At 40.7% G+C, this 21191-nt stretch overlaps 1 long non-coding RNA gene across 3 annotated transcripts; it reads left to right on the plus strand.

The window, feature by feature from the left end:
* On the plus strand, window positions 15349-20173 carry LOC110404523. 3 transcript variants are annotated; one of them, XR_002442301.1, is made up of 4 exons: window positions 15349-15420; window positions 17787-17935; window positions 18088-18140; window positions 19038-20173. It is a non-coding gene; the product is annotated as an uncharacterized LOC110404523 (long non-coding RNA). The 3 variants fall into 3 exon arrangements; XR_002442300.1 differs by adding an exon at window positions 17487-17637 and having other exon boundaries at window positions 15359-15420; window positions 17787-18140; XR_002442298.1 differs by having other exon boundaries at window positions 17787-18140.

Genomic DNA, 21191 nt, shown 5'->3' on the forward strand with positions numbered 1-21191 from the left:
AATGAGCTGTTCTGACACTTCAATAGGCTACGCTGGAGATTTATAATGTACTGTTTACCTCTGCTAAAAAGTAGAAGTGGTATTTTAAATCTCATCTTTGTCCAAGTTCTCTCAGCATTAACATCTTCAACTCTACACAAACTGAAGTAGTGCAGAGTTCTGTTACGAGGTTTGAAATGAAATGCATTTTAATCTTTTAAGTAAAAAAAAAAAAGTTGAACTGATATCAGTATTTGATGTGGGGTGGCACTTAGATGGGCAGTTCCTACAGGTATCATTTATTTTCTTTCCCTTCTGGAATATCTGCATTGATACAGATATCTTTGGTCTGTTATTTTTTCCAAAGTGGAGTTGTTACATTAATTTAACTCTGCTGATCTAATTGAAAAAGAAAGGCTTTGATCCAGCAAATCACTTAAAATGAGTGGATAATTCAAGTAGTAATTTCATTAAAGTGACTGCTCTGATGGTTACAGTTGTATGGTTGCTCAAGTGCTTTCATAGATCAGGCATCTAATTGCAAAAATATTACATTTGTTTTCCAAGCAATTCCAAGCAGCAATAATCAGAACCTAAAACTAACATGGCTGGACTTACTTTTTCTGCTTTTATTTTATTAAATTCTACTCTGAACAAGTTACAGGGCTGATTTTCAAGTACAGGTATCTAACCTTTGGGCTGGTTCAGTGACCATGCATCATCGTAGATGTGTAAGGAATTAACCACCTGATTGGGAATTTGCATTTGCACTCAGTCCTTTAGATGTGTTTCTACAGTGCGTGGGTCTAAAAATCTACACCTGGATCAGCAATCACAGTTCTTAAGTAGATAGCATGACCAAATGTTTGCATTTACAAAACAGAATTAAACGTGGGCAAACAGAGCATCATTAAACCTACTGGCAATATTTGTGAAACCTAAAGGCTATCATGACGGGAGACTGCTTCATTTTTAATGCTAGGTCCCTCAACGTGCTGATGACAAACATACACGTTGCATTAACACAAAGTAAAGAAATGATAAATCCCTTGAGTTGTATTTCTCTTGCTGGTGCTTATAGGTGTTTAGTTTCGGAATTGCTGTTCTATGAATCATGAGACTAGACCACACAGCATGGATGTTTAAAAATTGATAAGTAATTGTTTCATGGCTTAATTTCTTTTTTGCTCCTCCTGAATATTCAATGTCTGAAAATCAAAGGTTGCTTTTGAAAATTCTGCCTTGCCAGCTGTTCATCAGGGGATTCTGTGCTGCACCATTGTATAAATGTGTGCATACACATAAATTGATTGCAGTGAGCAGGCCATGAATGCGTTCCAGACTCAAATGTGTGTTTCACCATTGTGGAGTATTCTCAAACATCCTCAAAGCCATCTCCCGTGTTGGCCCTTCCACGTCCCTCTGCTCTTCCAATCTCAGGAGCAGCCTGTGCTTGCTGCCCACACCAGCTTTTTCCCCTGTTCCCACCTCTTGCCAGCCATGGGCAGCACCTCCTGAGCGGCCAGTCCTCTTCCTCAGCCATTCTTCTCCCTCCTATTCCTCACAGTCACAGGGAAAGGAATTAAAAATAGGCAGCCCAAACATGTGATAAGTGTTTAAATCAAAAGACGTCCAGATGTGTACACATAATTTTATGTGGATAATGTATACGTGTAAAAATGAGGTATGGATTTTGGGAGTAATTTTCCAGGTGCTTTGTCGTGAGGGCTGTCAGGATTGGTTACTGCTTTCCATGCTGTGGCACTGGCAGAATATAGATGATGCTAATAATAAATATCATCCTTTTATAAATAGACATTTTGTCCCTTACAACATTGCATCAGATAAATCTGAAAGTGTTTTGGCCATTTACAGCAGATAGTGTATTAAGCCAGACCATAGGCTCCTGGTGGAATATGTATAATTCCAAGTGTAAACTTGCAGACACTTGTGTTTCTATAAGGAATCACTATCTGGGATTTGTTTTGCTTTGTTTCGTTTTATCCTAATGTAAATAGAATCCTTATTCTCTTCAGGAAAATGGCCAAACCTAGCTAGCAGGCTTGGTGAAATTAATCATCTTTGAACTAAAATAGTAATAAAACCGTAGCATTATCATGTTCAGTTCTGTTGAAGTCTGCTGGAGCTGTCCTTGGCTTCAAACCCAGGCTGAATTGGTTCTGATAGTGTCTTTCCATCTTCAAAGCTGCTGATCAGCAAAACTGAGTGGATCGGTGCCTGCCCAGCTGTGCCTGCCAGTAGGGTCGGGTTCTTGACCCACGCTGTCAGCATGGGCTCTTCCCTGTTCACCTCCTTTGAGTGTTAAAAATCTGAGCAAGACAGCAGTGATGATCTTGAGGGAAGCGAGATCAGCCCTCCTCACGCTGCTGCAACTCCTCAGCCCCATGACTGTTGGCTGCAGTCACTTCAGCAGGGTGGGATTCACTTCTATGCCATTAGGCCAAATTCTGTGCACAAGAAACTCCACTGAGCACTGGACATAATAAAAATTAAAACCAGCTTTGTAGCATATGGAGGGCAGAATAAGAGGTCATGTATTCAGAAGAAATAATCCCAGTGATTTGAGGGGACGTTGGGTCACGGCTGAGCTGAAGATGGGCGCAGCAATGCAGCCATTGGAAGCAGGCTTATTATTTCCTCAAATTATGTTGGAATGAGTCTTGTGCAAAAAGAGCTAATTCTGAGGAGAGGGAGGGACTGCAATTTTCCTCCTGAATTGAGAAAATGAAAACTGTTGGGTATGTGTTGCTATCACAGCAAAGTGTTTCTGTCCGGGCACAGTGCTCCAGCATGCAAACAGCTTCCCCTAAATCTGCAGCACGGCTGAGCAGAGCATCTGGGGAAACAGTCATGATTTAAACGCATTAAACAAAATAATAATGTTATTTGACTTTGGTTAATCAATAACAGAGGAGAAATATAACACTTTAGTTTGATTAACCTTCTGCCATACAACACAAAGTCAGTGAAACCAGAGATACCTTGTTCTTTTTTTAAATTTGCATAAATTATAGTGGGATTTAATTGCTGGGAGGGTCTGCATTTTTTTTCCTGTGTTATCTGTGTGTTTTATCTGAGGTTTGTTTGTTGCTTTAGAACAATGCATTCGTCCAGTGTAGACAAAATATGCACTTTGTTCAATGCCTTACTCGAGGTCAAATTCTCTTGAGGAGAACAAGTGTGGGTTGTGTAGCTGTCAAAAGAGGTTTTAGTGCTTGACCCTAAGAAGCATTCAAAGCCCAGATCTCTCTTTTTTATTGCTTTTCATTTTCATTGTTTGTACTTTATACTTAAGAAGGGGCCTCTGCGGAGGGAAAAGCCCCTGCTTTGGTATTCACTGCCAACAGCCTTCTGCTGGAACACCTCAAAAGCTTTTCACTGCCAGACTTTGGAAAGCACCCGACCTGGGGTGTAGGATCCCAGCAGAGAGGGCAGAGCCAATGGGATCGGGTTTGGGGGGTGGGGGGTTGTAGTCAGGGACATAGGATATGTGCATGGGGTTGCGGGCAAGCTGAGGGCTGAGCTGGATGCAGCAAAGTATGACTGCAAATACAGAAAGGTGAAGCTGAGCTAAAAGAGTTTAGAGGAAGATGCAGCCAATAACTAGAACTGGATGCTCGCTGGTAGCTTCTGAGGTAGTTCTGTGTATCTGTATGCACACAGTAGCTATGCCTTATATTTTCTGCAGATGGTGTTTATATAGTGCATGAAAACTCAGTGTTAGAAATAGCCATAAAAAAGCCTGAGATTTTGCTTAATTATTCACAATTACTGTTGTGTAATTGGAAAGTGTGAGCACTGTATTATATTTTATTTTACAGGACTACCGTGCAGTTATCCTTGGTAACTATAGGAGGTGCCCTATTTGTAAAATGTGCAAAATACATGGAGTATTCCCAAATGAATGTGAGTTTCATCTAGCATACAGCAGTAGTAAAGGTGGATTATGAGTCCTTTCTACCCTGCTGGCATGTGCTGGCCTTGTCTGGTTTATCTCCATTGTAGCTCCCAGCTCTCCAGGGCTGTTCCAGGGAGCACAAGGGGATGACACAAACATGGGCTGCAAGAACATGCGGTGAGGAGAGTCACCTTCCCCAAGTGGCACATGGCTGTCAGGTGGCCTTTGCTGCTGACCAGGGCATGACATGAGGAGAGCACATGTGTTCTCATCTATATGTCTTGGGGTAGACTATATGCACTATCTGGGGATAATTTGCACTGTTAACAAACCCAAACAAGGAACAGTCCATGCAGAAAATGGAGTAGAGACTTCAAATAAGCATTTGTATGGGGAAGCGTGATTTTAACTGCACAAATCTCCAGCTAGGGTTTGGTAGCAGAAGAAATGTAAGGGTACCAGAGCACTGTGCATCAGTGTCATATGGTTTAGCAAACCGGACACATTTCATGCGGTAGCATTTTTATTGGGAATATAGGCAAGTAAAAGCTGAATGAGCCAAGAAACCATGTAAAGAAGAAATAGCTTTCAGATTCTTTGGAAGTACCAGAAAAAAGAAAAAAAGATATTTTTTTTCCTCTCAAAATTATGGACTGCAGGAGCTTTTATGTGCTGCAAAAAATTCCTCCAGAATTGTATTTGTTGCTCATAAAATTCAACTCGGAATGAACACAACAGCCTTGTGCAGTCCCTGCAGGGTACAACATGCATGCAGGCACCATGCAGGCTATGTTCTTGGGGCAGATGTTACTTTCCGGTTATTCCCATTGGTTCAGCACTCTCATTTTTATCCAGACTTGAGGCCAGACCATCAACCTCTAGTGCCTGTTCTCAGATAGTCCCACCAGGCAGTGTCAATGGTAAAATGTCTTTCAAACATGGCCCAGGAGGTCCTTGAGACAACTGCATCTCCTTACTTGGAGCTAATTTAGAGGTTTCTCAGGCTGTGAGCTCAGCCCAAAACTGAAGAGCACCAGATAGCCTGAAAGCTGTGAGCAATATATTCATGGGTAAGCAGAAAGAACCAGGAGGTAAAGATTTTTTGCCTCTCATCACAAGATCCAGATCTATAGCCAATATAAATTTATTGGAGAGGACCAGTTTAGTGCATGCGCAAAAAAAGCTATGCATCCTCTGTAGGTATTTACCTCTGTAGGTAAACTCTGTAGGTTTAAAAGCTGTGGGGGGAGATGGGATGTCAGGAGAGAGGTGATTTGTAGCTGTACTCCTGCACTCTTGAACATTTGGGTTGTTTGATGTTTTTTTCTCTCTCTTTTGTAGAGCATTATCTGTTTAAATTGGGATGTCTGAGGGTCAAGGACAGCTTGTTTGGGGTTGATAGGTACTGTGAAGTGGCACTGGTCCGTCCTGGGGCCTTTGTGCACTACTGAGAAAGAAGAGGTAACCAAGAAATGTGGGAAAAAGTGGGTACTGAGTGTAATTGCTTGGAAATGCCTAGAAAAAGGCAGCAGCTCCAGGTGGATCTCTACCACCCTGCCTGCAGGTGTATTGGGACTGGTGAGAAGGGCATAGCTAAAAAGCATGTTCTGCCTGCTGATGTGGTGATGGACACTGGGATCAGGAGTGAGTATGGGATGCCAACCTCTTGTGTGACTATATTTGAGCCCTTAGAGGTAAAAAATCTTCATGAGTTACATAGTTCTAAAGAAAAAATTATAAACATTAATAAATGCCCAGATCTAATCAAAGCTATGTAAGTATCCTTCAGGCACCAGTGGCCCTGGTGCCTTTTTAGACTGGGGAGAAGCAAATGATTTCTGTGGCCACTCAGAGCAGCCTCCTGATCCTGCCTTCCTCTTCCTGGCTTCAGTGACTTTTAAGCATGTGCTTAAAGGTAAGATCCTCATGAAGTGTGTTCCTGAGTCTGAAAAATAATTAAGATTTAACAACAGTAGAGAAGCCTGTGATGGATTATGAGCAGTTACATCTTCCTTCAGGACTTGGAAAGAGAAATAATGAGAATTCCCAAAGGTTTTATGTCTTATTTAGGTCTTTGATTCTGTAGAGATTTCATTCCATGAAAGTGAAGGGAGAAGGCAAATTTGTTAAGGAGGATTTTGTTAAAGTGAGCAGCAGGATAACTAAGTGACTTTATGGAAAGCTGAACAGGGTAATTATTGTTCTTGGTAATTAATTAAAGTCCAGGATACTCACATGCTGCTGACAGTGCTTGTTCCTTAAAGCATGCTCCTGGGTCTCACAGGGGTAAAGCCCTTGTGAAGCTCTCAGTGGCTCTGGTAAACAACATCTTGATAGAGCAGGTCTGACATTCTTATTCAGTAAAAAAATGATCCTAACTTGGAGCCCTGCGCTGGCTGGGGATGTGTTCAAAGGACTCGGGGATGTGGTTGGTGCCAAAAGAGCTGGTGCCTCAATGTTGTTTCCCCTTGGAGCACAGTCAGAGCACACTTCCCAAAGAGCTGGTGGAGTCTCCATCCCTGGAGGTTTTCAAGAAACAAGTAGATGTGGCACTTACAGGCGTGGTTTAGTGAGTACAGTGGTGATGGTTTGGAGTTGGACTTAATGATCTTGGTGATCTTTTCCAACCCTAATGATTTTATGATTCTGTGGATTCACATCCTGTTCATGCCGCATGTCACTTTCTGAGGCAGTTGGGTAGCTCCTCACTACAAAAAGGACACTCTGCTGCCTTGGCACTTGGTCACAAAGCCAATCTGACCCTGCTGGCTTTTGCCTGGTGGGTCCCAGTCCCTTCCTCCTGATGATGCTACCCTGCACACCCGGTGCTGTCAGGCTCTCCCTGCACCTCTGCCCATTGTTGTGGGGTTCACATCTGCCCTACTCCTCAACTCACTTTTAGTCCATATACAGCTCTTTAAAGTACAGATTTGCTTAAAAGGGGAAAAAAAACCACCATCACCAGCATAGAACAAAAACAACTGTGTTTGCTGAAGTGTTTTGTACATCATAGCTGCTACTTACCATTTTTATTCATCTTGCATTTACAGAGAAAGCCTGTCTTGATATCTTGAAGGCACTTTTAATGAGTACACATCATGAATTTTCCAACTGCTTTTAGATTGAAAATGATTTCCCTTCTATTCGTCACAGAATCCTGTTATTTTACATTTTAAAAGGTTCTTGCACACCTCCCCAGCACCTGGATTGTAGATGATTATTGGCCATTGTCGTTCGGAGATGGAAGTTGGCAGAATTTACCTCAAGCCTGTTCAACTGGATAAAAAGGTTAACTTCTACTTAAAAAGAAAAGAAAGAACAAAATCTCCACATAGCTACTGTACTCTCAGCTAAAGACGTGCTTTGACTTGCTTATAACAAAGTTCAGATTCTGCACTACTGGTCTGTAGAGCCCCTTTGCTTGCCATCCAGGTGGCATATTGCTGCCTACGTACAGTGCTGGGCTCCTGCTACTGTCTTCTTTTTTTTTCTTTTCCTTTTCTTTTTCTTTTTTCTTTTAAATGTGTAAATAAATATGTAGTCATTTCTTATTTTATTTAAAAAAATCAACAACAAAAACACACCCATAGAAGCATGACTGCTGGTTGATCACCTCAGATCGGACGGTTTTAGAGCCCTTCACAATTCAGTGTACAGCCATTTGGTCATAACCTTGTAAATCTCAGTTTGTATTTAAAAATATTTGAAGTGAAGAAGGGGAATAATTAACTTACTTCTGCTATCCACATTAAATAGATAATTAAGAATATGAATATTAAGGAGCCCAGTTTAATGTGCTACTGATTGATTTTCTGCAAGTTACTGTGAATAAGCTCTGCAAGGAGCAAAACAAGATTACAGTTTAAACATCGTAATTAAATAGGTCAGAATTTGTACTGTTTCCCATTCTTATTACACCAGCAGGAATAAAGGAGTAGTGTCACACATTTCATAACAATTACTGGGGTAGAAGAGGTTTATCTTCTCAGCTGATGGTATTTTGACAACCACACAGTCAGTGCCACAGAGCAGCCAAAACATGTTTTTTAATGCATGTTGATAGCATGATTTATTCTTTGGTTGAACATAGCAGAGAGTGGTAAGAACCACATCCCATGGATGGTATGAAATGAAAACTTTGTTGAAATGATGTGACAAAATTAAGGAAGAAATCTGCTGAATGCTTCCAACTGCAGCCCTGGAGAAGGCAATGCTAGCAGCATGGCACAGCTGATGCAATCAGTGGCTCCTGCGTTTCTGTGGTGTGGTTCTCCACACCTGGAGCACCCAAGTGTTCCCACTCTGAATCCATTTGGGTGAGTTTGTGGTTGGATCACTAACCGTGGCCTTTGAAAGGTTCATTGAATTTGGGGGCTCAGCAAGCTGCTGGTTGTTCTTACCTGTTAAGCAATGCAAGCCTGATGCCCAATTTGCTCTCTGTTCATATTTAAGGACAAATGCGCAGACAGGGAGCAGGGAAATGGCTTTTTTTTTTTTTTTTTTTAGCTAGCTATCACATATGGCTGTTCAGTTTTTTGTAAGGTCTTTGCACAGAGATCTAAGGCTTGTTTTCCAAAGCTCATGAGCTGAGGATATGATGGCAGCTCTTATTAGGAAACAAACACAGCTCTGTTTATGCAGAAAAGCTGTCTCTTCGTTAATGATCTTATGTAGGTAATAGCTAACAGTAGTGATGGTAATATTTGCTTGGAACACATTTATCCAACATACTTGTATTTAATTTCAGAGAAGATGACATATACTGACTTGTTCAATACAGATATAAAGAAATCTCTGTTGTGTTTTACAGAACAACTGTCTTTATTCTCCCTTTTCCTTTGTCCCTTGAGCTGTAGAGTATGACTATTTAATTAAAGATTGAATGAGAGACCAAGTTTAATTTTTTCTAAACAATAAACTCCAACATATTCAACAATGTCTCATGCCTTCCTGGCATTTTGACGTACGCCTGCAGCAGAGAGTCTATTGAATTTGGAATGTGACTAAAATCTAACAAAGAACACTGTCTACTGAACTCTAAATCTGCTTGGTTAAATCATTCAGTGTGCTGTACAACTTGTACAGCTGAAACTGAAAATAAGCAGAGCCCTTACAAAACACAGCCAAGAAGAAGTTTGGCTAAAATTCTCTAGACACGAGTTAGAAGCTTTGGGGTAGCTTTGACAGTACAAAAACAAAATTGTTACTTGATATGAATTCATCTTCTTTCTTTTCCTTGTTACTTTCTACTACTTAAATTAAAACTGAGAGAATTGTGTTTTACTGGATGCTTGCAACTGATTGTCACAGCAGTTGTAATCTTGGTAAGTACGTTACTGAAGTAAGAACTCTGTCTGAATGGAACGTGGAATTGGCCCAGTATTGACATCTCTACAGTTACACAATAAATTCTTGTTGTGTAAGATGTTAATAAAGGAAGGAAGGCAGGAAGAAAGAAAGAAAGAAAGAAAGATCCCTTTACTGAAAAATAAAAATCTTCTTTTGCACCTCCAGTACATGCATCTGTGAGCTTGTACTCCCCAGGGGAGACACTTCCATACAGTGGCACAGTGTAGATAACACATAACAATGACAATAAGATGGAATATTATCATATTTAAATAATAAATAAAGAAAATAGAAGGAAATATCCACTGAACTTTGAGAGAACTGTAAAAATTACATTTCATGCTAGACAGGGCCTAGAGGAATTGGAAGCAATGAAACAAATACAAAAGAAGATGAGAGCACTCTCAGTAATCTGGTGAAACACTGTTATATCTCCTGGGCTAAGGATTCATCTTTGGTCAAACTGTTGAAATCAGTCATTGGAAATAAAAGGTGAGGACATTTATGAGCTGTTTAATACAATAATCTGAAGCCATGTTAAACCTAGATGACCTGTTCCACATGAAGTTTGCACCCTGAATTATTTCATGGCAGTTATAATGAAAATAGCAGGTGTCCTATTGCTTTCTGGTCAATTACCATAGTTAATGAATGAAGCAAATTTTTAATTACATTTAATTACACAAGATTGTTCAACTCACTTTTGGCATCTGTTTTTCTGCAAGGGCCTACTTTTGAACCCAGTTTTTTGTATGCAGGTTATCTAAAGTTTGATCCAGCACAGAGTCTGAGCTTGCATCCCCAGAAGGATGGGACATGGGCCCCGAGGTCAGTGATGATACCCTCTCATGTTTCAGGCTGGAACAATTGCACACCCTTCAGAGTTGTAGTCATGACCATGATGAGACATAGGATTAATAGAAGTATGGTCTCTGATTTCTGGCTGTGACTTTTGCACATGTGTAAAGTCAGTTGCCTTGACAAGAAAAGAAATTGTTCCTCTTAACAGCTGTTTCCCTGGTTGACTGACCTCACTGCTCTCTCTGTGGCTGAATCCCAACTAAAATGCTAAAGATGAGCTGTGAGCCTGTGGGCTCCTAGCCCAAGCATAAGGAACCCAGCTCTTAAAACAGGAGTCCCAAATACCACAAGAACTTCCTGGCATCAGACACCCTCAATGTATTCACTGTGAAATGTTTGTCTGACTCACTGTGCAGTAAATACCTCTAGTATTCAGATACACTCCTGCTACCAGGAGGCATCAACTTGATAAATGTATTATTGAGTAAAACTCGATGGTCAGACTAGATAATCACAGTGATCCTTTCTGGCCTTAAAATCTATTATCTTAATTCTCATTTGCCCTAAGGCCATTTTACCCCCCTCTAGCTACGTAAATGGACCTTACGGTTTGAATATTTATATCCCCTTAGAGGTATCTTCCCATTGCCAGTGTGATGCCTTAGTAATCTTTGTGTGAATGAGAGCAAGGAGCTCCAAGTGCCTGGAATGCCCTGTTGGAAGCTGGCTCAAGGGCTGGGTTTTGTTCGTTTCAGTGGTTTTCCTCACCTGATCAATAGGTGTAGACTGTTTGGGAGGCCTTGTTTTAATATTTTATTAACACTGAATCTGTTTGCTTATGCCTTTTGTGCTGGGGATTGACTAACTAGTGACATAACCTGATCCACCTGCCTTTGGCATAGTGTTAAACCAAGGTGTACACATTTCCCAGATGTTATATGAAATAATATCAGCCTGAGGAGAAATGAAAAGAAGCCAAACAGTAAACCTAAAATGGTCTGCACTATAAGCTTGGAAATGAGTCCTAATGGCCCATAGCTGGACTTCAGCCAGGATCAGGTGATCATGTGCTGGTTCCTATTGGGAACTTTCGTTCCCAGTGCCTAGAAAAATCTGTTTAGTCCAATAAAGGCTGAAGTACGTAGTGAGGCTTGTGTGATAGCAGCACTTCATAGTGACTACAGTGTCATAGGTGACCCCGTAGTGCTGGAGACTCTCAGCTGGTGCACCAGGAGCTTACTATGAAGGTAGAACATCTTGACCCGCCGACCACCTAATGATGTCATTGTGGCTGTGCCTCCAAGGTTGGGTTTTCTGCATTAAGCTCTGCAGCAGAATGGCTCTGATGAAGAGCACACACATGCACACTCTAGTCACAGCCTCATTATTCTTGTGGTGTAAACAAGGTCTAATAATAAACAAAAATTCATGGTGGATGCTTGGATTAGAAGAACATCTGCTCACTAATCTCTTTTTAAGCTGCACAGTGGCTCTTCCCCTGAAGCTTTTCACTTGGGTGAAAAGATAGTAAAGGGAAAGAAAAAAAAAAAGAGAATTTCAGATGCTGCAGATTCCTGCTGGATAAACACTGGCATTCTTCACTTCCTAGAGTACAGCGCACCGCTCCCTGCATGGAGCCCTTCACAGTTATAGTTGGCCCTAATGCCTCCTACAGAAAAGGGGTCTTTTTGTTTCCTTAGGTACCAAATGCAGCATTACAAGCCATGACTTATGTCAGGAGAAAAGCAGGCACCCGAGGACAGATTCCTCTGTTTCATAATTCCAAGGTCGAGAAATGTGCCAGGGAATGCAGAATTATGATCAAGACTTTTCCAGCTTTCCCTCTTGTATTCTTCATGGGCCAGTAGAAAATTGTGACAGCTGAAGTGAGGAAAAAAATGGAGCTTTATTGCTTTTCAGACCAGACAGATAGCCTTCTGCAATTGTTATAAGAAGAGAGAAGTGTTCCTCTTACTGGCTCTCTCTCAAATCCATGGACTTGGTCTGCCTATTTATTGTGATTATCCTCCTAGTCACAAAGTGCTCCCAGGACTCTGAATGGCAGATGCCTCCAGCATCTTCCCACTTGCAAATCAACAGACATCCAGACCATCACTATGCTTTGTCTGTGCAAGTGAAAATAAGTGGGACAAGCTAAACCTAAAACTACATATCTGGTAGAGTGCCATTCCTTTTCAAGCCAACAGACAGAAGTTCAAAGTAAAGAGCAGGAAATAATTTTGTTGCTTTTATTGTGTTGCCGCTTTTTAAAAAATATTATTATTATTATTATTAATATCATTTTGAAATACAGGATCTGCCCAAGGTGCTCACACGGTCCCTCTCCCATCTGCATCCAGGTCTGGGGCTCCTAACTCAGGAAAGATGTAGATCTTTTGGAGACAGTCCAGAGGAGGACCGCAAAGAGGATCAGAGGTCTGGAGAACCTCTCCTATGTCTTCATAGGATGAAGCAGCTGGGCTTGTTCAGTCTGGAGGAGTGAGGGCTCCAGGGAGACCTCACTGGGGCCTTCCAATATTTAAAGGGGGATTATAAGCAGGAGGGAAATCAACCCTTTACACAGGTAAATAGTGATAGGACAAGGGAAAACATTTTTAAATTAAAGGAAGGGAGATTTAGATTAGATATCGGAGAGAAGTTTTTCACTGAGAGGGTGGTGAGGCACTAGAACAAGCTGCCCAGAGAGATTGTGGATGCCCCATCCCTGGAATTATTCAAGGCCAGGTTGTATGGAGCTTTGGGCAGCCTGATCTGGTGGGTGACAACCTTGCCCATGGCAGGGGTTTGGAACTAAGTGATCTTTGAAGTCCCTTGCAACCCAAGCCATTCTATGATTACATGATGACTGCTAGACAGGTGATTGTGGTGCATTCTGAAGATCCAGCATTGGAGAGTGGAGCCGAGCCCCATGCTGGCCCTGCCCAAAGCAGACTGGGAGCATTAATCATGGCAGCACCCAGCCCTGCTGCACAAGAGCCTTAATGAGGCAGCGGGCTCCTTAGAGCTTATTGCTTTGGATTACACCGTGTCACCTTTTGTTATGCTGGATGGAGCCCTAAGCTGGCCTGACATGGTGTAACTCAGGGGACCTTGATGTGGAATGACATTGCGCGATGCAGTGTGTGAGAAAATCAGACTCAGCCTCTCCTGGCATCGGCTGCTTGCTGTCCTGCAGCAGGCCAGCTGTCAGTTGGCGAGCCTCTATGTAGGGCTTGGGAGAATGAGGGAATCTTCATTCAGGAAAATCTTGTTGGCAAATGTTCATAAACTGATAACACAGGGCAATAGTAGTCTTATTAATCCAACATGAGACTCACTCTAATTACAGAGAAAAGTGACAATAAACGTTCCCAATTTTGTGCAGGCCAGCAGCATATGCCCTGATGTTTCCTCAGTAGCACAATGCAAAATTTCAGTCTCCCAGTATCGGTTTAAAGCTCATACAATGTCTTCTTTTTTTTGATCCAATCAAATCACACGTTACTTTCAAGAATAGGTACTGGTATGGAGAAAGAGTAATGAATACCCAACAAATGTAATTAGGTACTGCTTTCTCTTTACTCTTTCATCAATTAGCACAAAATGATCAATAGGGTGGGGCCTTAATCACTTAAGCACATTATTTAATTTCCTATCCCACAGTTAGCCAGGTGGTTTCTGTTTGTAAAAGGGAGTTGAAAGTGGCGTTGGTGCACTGTAAGTAATGCTGCTTGTGTGAGGGTGTGTGTCACAGTTTTGTCAAAAGACGTAGATAAATGTCTCCTAGAAGTAATCAGTTTCCTTAGTTTTGTACCGCATAAAGAGTTTCCAACTTTAAAGACTCTTTTCATGAATGGAAAAATATGAAATCAATTCCATTTATCTGAATGAATCTTTCATCGAGTTCAGGATTTAGCGTGGGGTACTGCAGGCAAAATGTAGAGGATGCAATAGCAGAAAAATGATTAAAACATGTTGAGCAAGGTTATAGAGATAAAAAATGAGATGGAAGGAGCTGGAAAAGTGAAAACAAGAAGTCTGTTTGATATGAAAGGTTTTTGTCTGTTTCCTATATTTACTTCTTCTGTGTTCATAATTTCTTCTCCATCATCAATCATTGTCAATTTGAAAAAGTACTATACTTAGGGTCATTTATCCAGGGCTATTGGAGGCTAAAATTATGCAGTTTCAGTCAAATATACATGAATAAAGACTGTCATTTCTGATTAATGACATGTGACTTCAGTGTCTTACAGAATCATCTTGCCAACCAAGCTTTACAAAAAGGTTATTATGTAAAGGCCTTTCCCATAATATTTCTCCTTCTCCTCTAAGAACACTGCAAAAGCCATTTTGTTCGTGTTAAAATTAGGGCTGATATCCCTTATTCTTCTGGAAGCAATTGTTTCTCTGACTTTGAGATTTAGACCAGATTAAGTGCATTTCTGTGGCACTTAGAATTGCGTTACTGAGGATGGTCACCGAGCTTGTGTTTTTGTGCTGCTTCAGTTTGCTCTTAATTTTAGTTGTAAGGATTTCAAGCAATGTATTGGATAAAACAACAACAAAAGAGTTGCATGTGGGATTTTAGCATTAATTGTTGTTTCTTGTGCTTCACCTTTTCCTTTGTCTCCCTCTGCACACTGCAGCCCTGGAATACCTTCATCTAAGGTATGTCCAGTTTACTTTAACTTTTTTGGAAGCTCCTTTAACCCAAATGGAAGCACACTTTTCCCTATAAGCGCTGGGAAAGGCAGGGTGATTTGACCACAGGTATGGCACTGGTGATGGTGACACCCCCTCATAATGGCTTACCCACTGCTTAATGGCAAAAGAAACACTGAAGGAAGTAAGCAGCTCTGGAGTAGGATGAATCTGAAGCCTAAAGCTTCTCCAGGTGGCCCTAATAGCTAATCCCTACCTGTTCTTTGCTCCTCTGTTTCTAGAAGCTTCTACTGTAAAAGATTTCTGTTATTCTGCTTCTGCAATGTTTGAGAAGCTGCTGAGGGGCTGCTCTTTGTGGCTTTTTTCCTTTTCCTAAATTGAAAGTTCAGATATTATATCAGTGTAGCAAAATTTTCCAGATGGTCAAACAGAATACATTTTGAAGAAACTTCCCATTGTCTGAAATCAAATGTTATTTTCTTCCCTTACTTCTTGTAGCAGAAATGCTAAGTCAGGGCTTGAAGCAGTGATGGAGCACCTGGTGATAAGGCAGGGCCAACCCAGGGGAACTCAGGTGCATGCAATGTACCCAAGTGACCAAAAGGGGTGGAGCCAGGATCCACCCCTTCCCATACCTCATTTAAGGGTTTGCAGTGGAGGCAAGAGTATCTTGCTGGAGATCCCTGCATATCTGAGGCCTACTGAAGGTAAACAGCTTTTTTTTTTTTATTTATTATTTATACCCATGGCTGTTGCATTTGAGCAGATCTGCAGCATGAGACCCTGCTGCTCTGCTGTCTTTGCTGTGCTTTCCATCGCATTATGCTTCTGTATTTAGTTTTCATGGTGTTTTTGGCAGAAAAAGACCTGCCTATTTGGCTGTGATAATTTATGTAATGCTTAGCGTTCATGAACTAATTTGGTAATCTGAGCAAGGTGTTATAGGAACATGTCCATCCTGTGCCAGTGCCTCACTGCCCTTATTGTAAAAAACTTCTTATATCTGAGAAAGTGGAGGTCTTGATAGGAGAATAGGTTACCTGAAGTAGTAGAAAATGAAAACAAGAGAAGGAAAAAAAGTAAACAGATCACAAGCCAAGGGAAAAAGGTCTTGGTGATCAATAGTCAACAACAGCAGTAGGACTAAGGAACATACAAAACCTCCTATTTGCATTGCATAGTGTAACATTGTCCTATTTTATGCCATTCTTTCTCTGCAAATCAAATGATATTCAGAACCATGTCATGATATAGTTGAAGCAGCTCTCATCCATTATGTTTAAAGACCTCAGCGCAGGACATCTGTAATATAAGACTGTACATATTTCTTGTGGTTCTGATACTATTAAAGCTACTTAAGTGTCATGACGTGTTTATTTATGATATCATCAGAGCCACTTAATAACTTTCTCTTGGTTACTTGTTTACATCAATGTAATACAGAGCCAGATTGTGCAGCCCACAGCCATATCAGCGAGCAGTTAGTCATGCAAGTTGTGCTACTGTCATAAGGGTTTCACAATCTGGCCCATAATGTATCAAAATACATGAGGCCAAGATCTTATCACTTGCAATCATGTAAATCTGGCTTTAATCCATTTAAGCTCGGAGTTAGGTACCTAGACATAAATCAGTGAAATTTCATTGGCTTCAGTATTTGATTCAGTAGAGCTATTCTGATTTACCCTGAGAGGATCAGGCCCATTAGATTTGCAATTTAGAAATGCATTTGCTTCGCTGCATGTATAAATGTTAGGATAGCTGAAATTAACGTCACCACGAAAAAGATTATTTTCAACGCTGGCTGTTTAAAATATCTCTTTGCACAATATAAACAAAGAGAATTGTGTTAGAGTCAGATGCAGGAAGGTTTAAGTGTCGTATATGTCTTAACCTTTACATTGGCTATGAGTACATCAGTTCCTACAAGATGAACTGCATTATAAAGTAAATAGATCTGCTTTAAAGAAAGGTCAGGACACATGTTCTGCTAAAATCTAATTTCAGTCTATTGCCCTATAACCCGCTGCTCTCCGGAATACAACAGATATAATAGTAAAGAGACTGCATTTAATTATCTGTGATATAAAGCCTCCTTATCCTCCTGAGAATATTCACAAGAATAATAGAAGGTATTCTTAAAATACAGTATTTACTTCTGTATAATGATTGCATTCCATTTCTCTCTCCTGCTTTCTAGCAATATTATTCTAGCACCTCTTGTGTCCTTAATCCAATATTATATTACTTTTATGCCCTGATAGCGTGGATTGTTTTACAGAGCCAAGCAAACACATTGCATGCTGTTAGCTGCTGGTAGATTCCTGGGAGCTTAAGAGCAAGCATTGCTCATCATCCCTATGCATTAACTGTTTGCTGCTGCCTCTCTTTAAGATCAGTTATATTACTATTCAACAACTCAATCACCATTCTTTTTTCTTGATACAATCCAGAAGAATTTCTAAGTGAAAGATACTTGCCACAATCTCAGTATTAGCCTGGCAGAGACACCTAATGATAATGCGTAGACTTAAATAAAAGAATAATTAAGACAGCTCAGTCATGTTAGAACAGTTGCGCATGCAGTACTAAATCAACATGTCACTTAGAAGGGAGGTAGATGGTAAATTAGCTTTTAATGGCAGTCATTCAAACACCTGCCAGAAATATTTAAACAATTTTGGGGATACAAAAGAGACAAACACCTGTCTGGGGTTCACATTTAAATATATAAATTTGTCTAAATTCTGACAGCATCTATCATTGCAAACAGACGTATGCAATCTATATTCCGAACTGATGTCAGCTGGCCTGATTACCGAAGAAATTAGAGCAACTCCACCAAAACACAATTCCAGAGCATCAGGGTCGTAGCAATCCTCACCTGGCTTCCAGGCACGGCTGTCCTGGGGGATGCACGGAAAGTAAGCCTGACCTAAGAATGAAGGTGTTAGTAGAGTTTAAAGGAGTTCTAACTTGTTTTTTTTGTTTTGTTTTGTGTCACAAGATATGAAATTCTCTTTCCCTATGAAGAAAAGTTGTTGTCTGGCTGGAACATGCTGCTTTCTTGTAGGTCACGGAAGAAGATGGGAGTACTTCACCTTGGCTGCCATCACACAGACAGTTTATGTCAGTTCCACCAGGGTGCTCCTTCTTGCCAGCAGCTGGGGCATGTGGAAAGTCTTGCAGGAGCCAAAATGATCATTACATCTGTCAGGCACTGTATGGTGATGAGCTCAATGGTTTTCTTAGAATCTTTCAAGGGAAAAGGAAAAAAACCCAAGAAATTACAAAAAAATAGATGCTTACCTTGTCAGCTGTTTCAATCTTGCTGCTTTTGATATCTGATTGATGTTCCATTCACATATACCTAGGACTCTACACTTAGAGAAAAAACAACACTACACTGTGCGTTACTGGCCTTCTGGTAAGGCTTCTCTTTCAATTTTTTTCCTAATTTTCTTTCAGAGATCACCACTGGGCACCCGTCCAGCCTGACGCTGTGCTAGCACAGCTCCTTTGTGGAGCCAAAGGGTTGAGACTGCCCAGGGGTATCTGAGAGACCTCTCTTGTCGGCTTTCTCATCTTTTGTTTGTTAAGTCCGTAAAGCTGTGGCAATCTGATGCACTTCAGATGTATAAAATCTGTGGAGACATACAACTGCACTGGTGAAGACGATTTAATCATATCCAAAGGAGTACAGACAATTGCACCTAGAAGCGAGAAAACCTCCTCTAATTCTCCTTTAGGGAGCATCTCTATAACTAATGTTGCTATCTCAGCGCAAGGAGACCCAGCAGTCTCTGCAGAGACTCTTGGTTTTACTCTTCTGAGTTTTTTAGAAACCTTAATGCTTCTACTCCAGAGAGTTCCTTCTGGGGCATGAAAATACAGATCCCTAGGACCTGTCTTCCGTTTCTTGCAAAATTAATGGTAATTACCAAGAATGATTAGCAGGTTCATTGCTTATTAATCTTACTTTTTAAAATTCTGAAGCATTTGTTTTTTTTCTTCCACTGTAACAGATCATTTTAATTTCACTTCTTTGTCTGTAATAAAAATTGACGTTAAAGGATGCCTGAGGCAGCGTAATGAGAAAATGAAATTAGTTTTTCAGTTGGCTGGTCAAAAGCATTTTATACATGATAATAAACAGTTTATTTTACTCTTTTGCTTATGACGTAATAAATGATAAACATTTTCCTGAAATAGATATTGCCCACTTTGCTACAGAGAGCTCAAGCTGGGATCTTTTCCATTGGTGGGATCAGATAACTCTAAGGAATGCTTGCTTTCTTTATCTGCTTTTCTTAACCTCTTTCAGGTTGTGTGCAAGTGGAACTCCACGTTGGATCAGAATTTTTCTTCCTAAGTCCTTTATTGGAAATGTAGAGTCAAACTGTGTGGACTAGGAACAAATCTGTGTCAAGATACTTCTGATGGGGTGCTCAGAACCTTATATTGTATCTTTAAAGCCAAACTAAACCCTGTATTTAAAGCAAGTTATACTGCTTCAAACTGTTCAGCAAGGGTGTGAGCCTGATCAGGAGCTCCCAACCAAGGAATCTCACTGTGCTGGATGAGCCTGTTTATTCCCCTTGTCTTAAAATATTGGGAAAATTTGTGACTTTGTAGAAATTCATTATTTTCAAACTGCTTCCACTGATTTCGGAGGCCATGTTGGAGATAAGGGGAAAAGGAGCGGCTCTGGTTATTCTGAAGAGCCATTCAGGATACAGGGGAGGTCTACAAGCACTTAGAGATCTGCCTGATTTCAGCTGCCTATCCCTGTGTGCACGTTTTGTGGAATTTTAAAAACAATTTCTTTACAGAAACTCCTTCTGAAGGGAACATATGATATTCTCTGAATTGTTTGGATTGGCTTAGATTATAGAGGCTTCTTCTGAGAAAGAAATCAAAGTAGGCTTCTGGTGAGATGAACACGTAACATATTGATAAATGTAGTTACATATATGAACCGGGTAAGAAATAATAGCGGAGATTCTTACATATGATTCTTACAGTTCTTGACAGCTTGAACTCCCACATGCTTGACTAGTTCAATACTGGATTAGTGTGATGCCTGCTTGGCAGATCCTGTGGGGCATAGACTCGGCAAGAAACACATCATTCAGGATTTTGGGGACAGCTTGTAAACTATCCAGCACCACTGGCAATCCCACTCCAATCAAAGTCAAGCTCGAAAGTGGAATGAGGGGAAAAAGAGAAGCTCTTGTATTTACGCTCCTATAATTTATGTTCTAAATTGAGATTTACCCATTTCTGTAGAAGAGCACCACTGAAAGATTGCTTTGTAAAATAATATGAACTGTACTGAGCAAGCTATAAGATACTTACAGAAGCAAGAAGGAAAATCAGAATGAATGTGAAAAGACTGCACTGAAATTGTGATTATTTTTACTGGTAAAACAGCAGTTGCTATTAATAAAGCCATGGTGTTCGCTCTTAACATTGGGGCCTGCTTTTTTCTTTCTATGCTTAGGAAAAAGGAATATTCCCACTGAAGTATATGAACAACTTGTTTGCAAATTGCAGGCTATTGCATTGAGTTAGTGGAATGATCGCTCAAGTGGTCATCTGGCCTAATTCCTGAGGGCAGGCCTGCAAGGTTGAGGGTGTGTGTTTTTGTTTTTCTGCTTGTTTTACAGATGTGTTTGAATCTGCCCATAAAACCTTGGCAGTGAGAGCCATTGCATCTCCCTCCCCTCCAGAGGCTCATTTTTCTTCTTAGAGTGAGTGGAATTCAGACCCAGCTGAGGTGCCACTTCTCAGCAGTATATAATATGGATAATTAAAGAGCAGAAAATATATAATATGGATAATTAAAGAGCAGAAATGATTAGCAAGGTACAGTAGTCTGCCTGTTCTTTAATGTCTTGAAATCACAGTGTACCTACAGGTATAGGTACAAACCATGTCTTACTGAGTGGGATTTGGTGGCCTCTGCTCTCTTCAGAATTGCAGAACCAGTTTGGAAACATTATCTACAGCTGTATCACAGCTATTAAGAAGCAGTTTGCTTGCTATCGAGATAACTGTGTCACTCTTCATATACATGTATGTGAGAAAGCCCAAGGACATGAAGAGGAAAGCGATCCTTAAGCCCAAGGTCCCTTTCCCTGTTGATAATGGATATTCTGGTTTTCAGTGCATCCATGCTGGGATAGGGCTGTGCAGTGTGTCTGGAGCGTAACACCTCTGCTCTAAATCCAAACCTGAACCTGATTGCCTTGTCTTGGTCCCAGCACAGAGCCAGAAATGGTGGAAGATGTCAGGAACTGAAATATCAAATCAAACTAGTGCAGTGAAGAAGACAGATTACCTAATTTATACCTTTAAATTTACCCCATTAAGCTACAGATTAATAATCTTTTGTCATTACAGATGTATTTCCTCAGAACCATCCAATTTCAAAGGCAGAGAGTTCTTCCTCTTAAATTCCTTGTAGCATAAATCA

This window comes from Numida meleagris, chromosome 10 (genome assembly GCF_002078875.1).
Source record: "Numida meleagris isolate 19003 breed g44 Domestic line chromosome 10, NumMel1.0, whole genome shotgun sequence".
NCBI classification, from domain to species: domain Eukaryota; kingdom Metazoa; phylum Chordata; class Aves; order Galliformes; family Numididae; genus Numida; species Numida meleagris.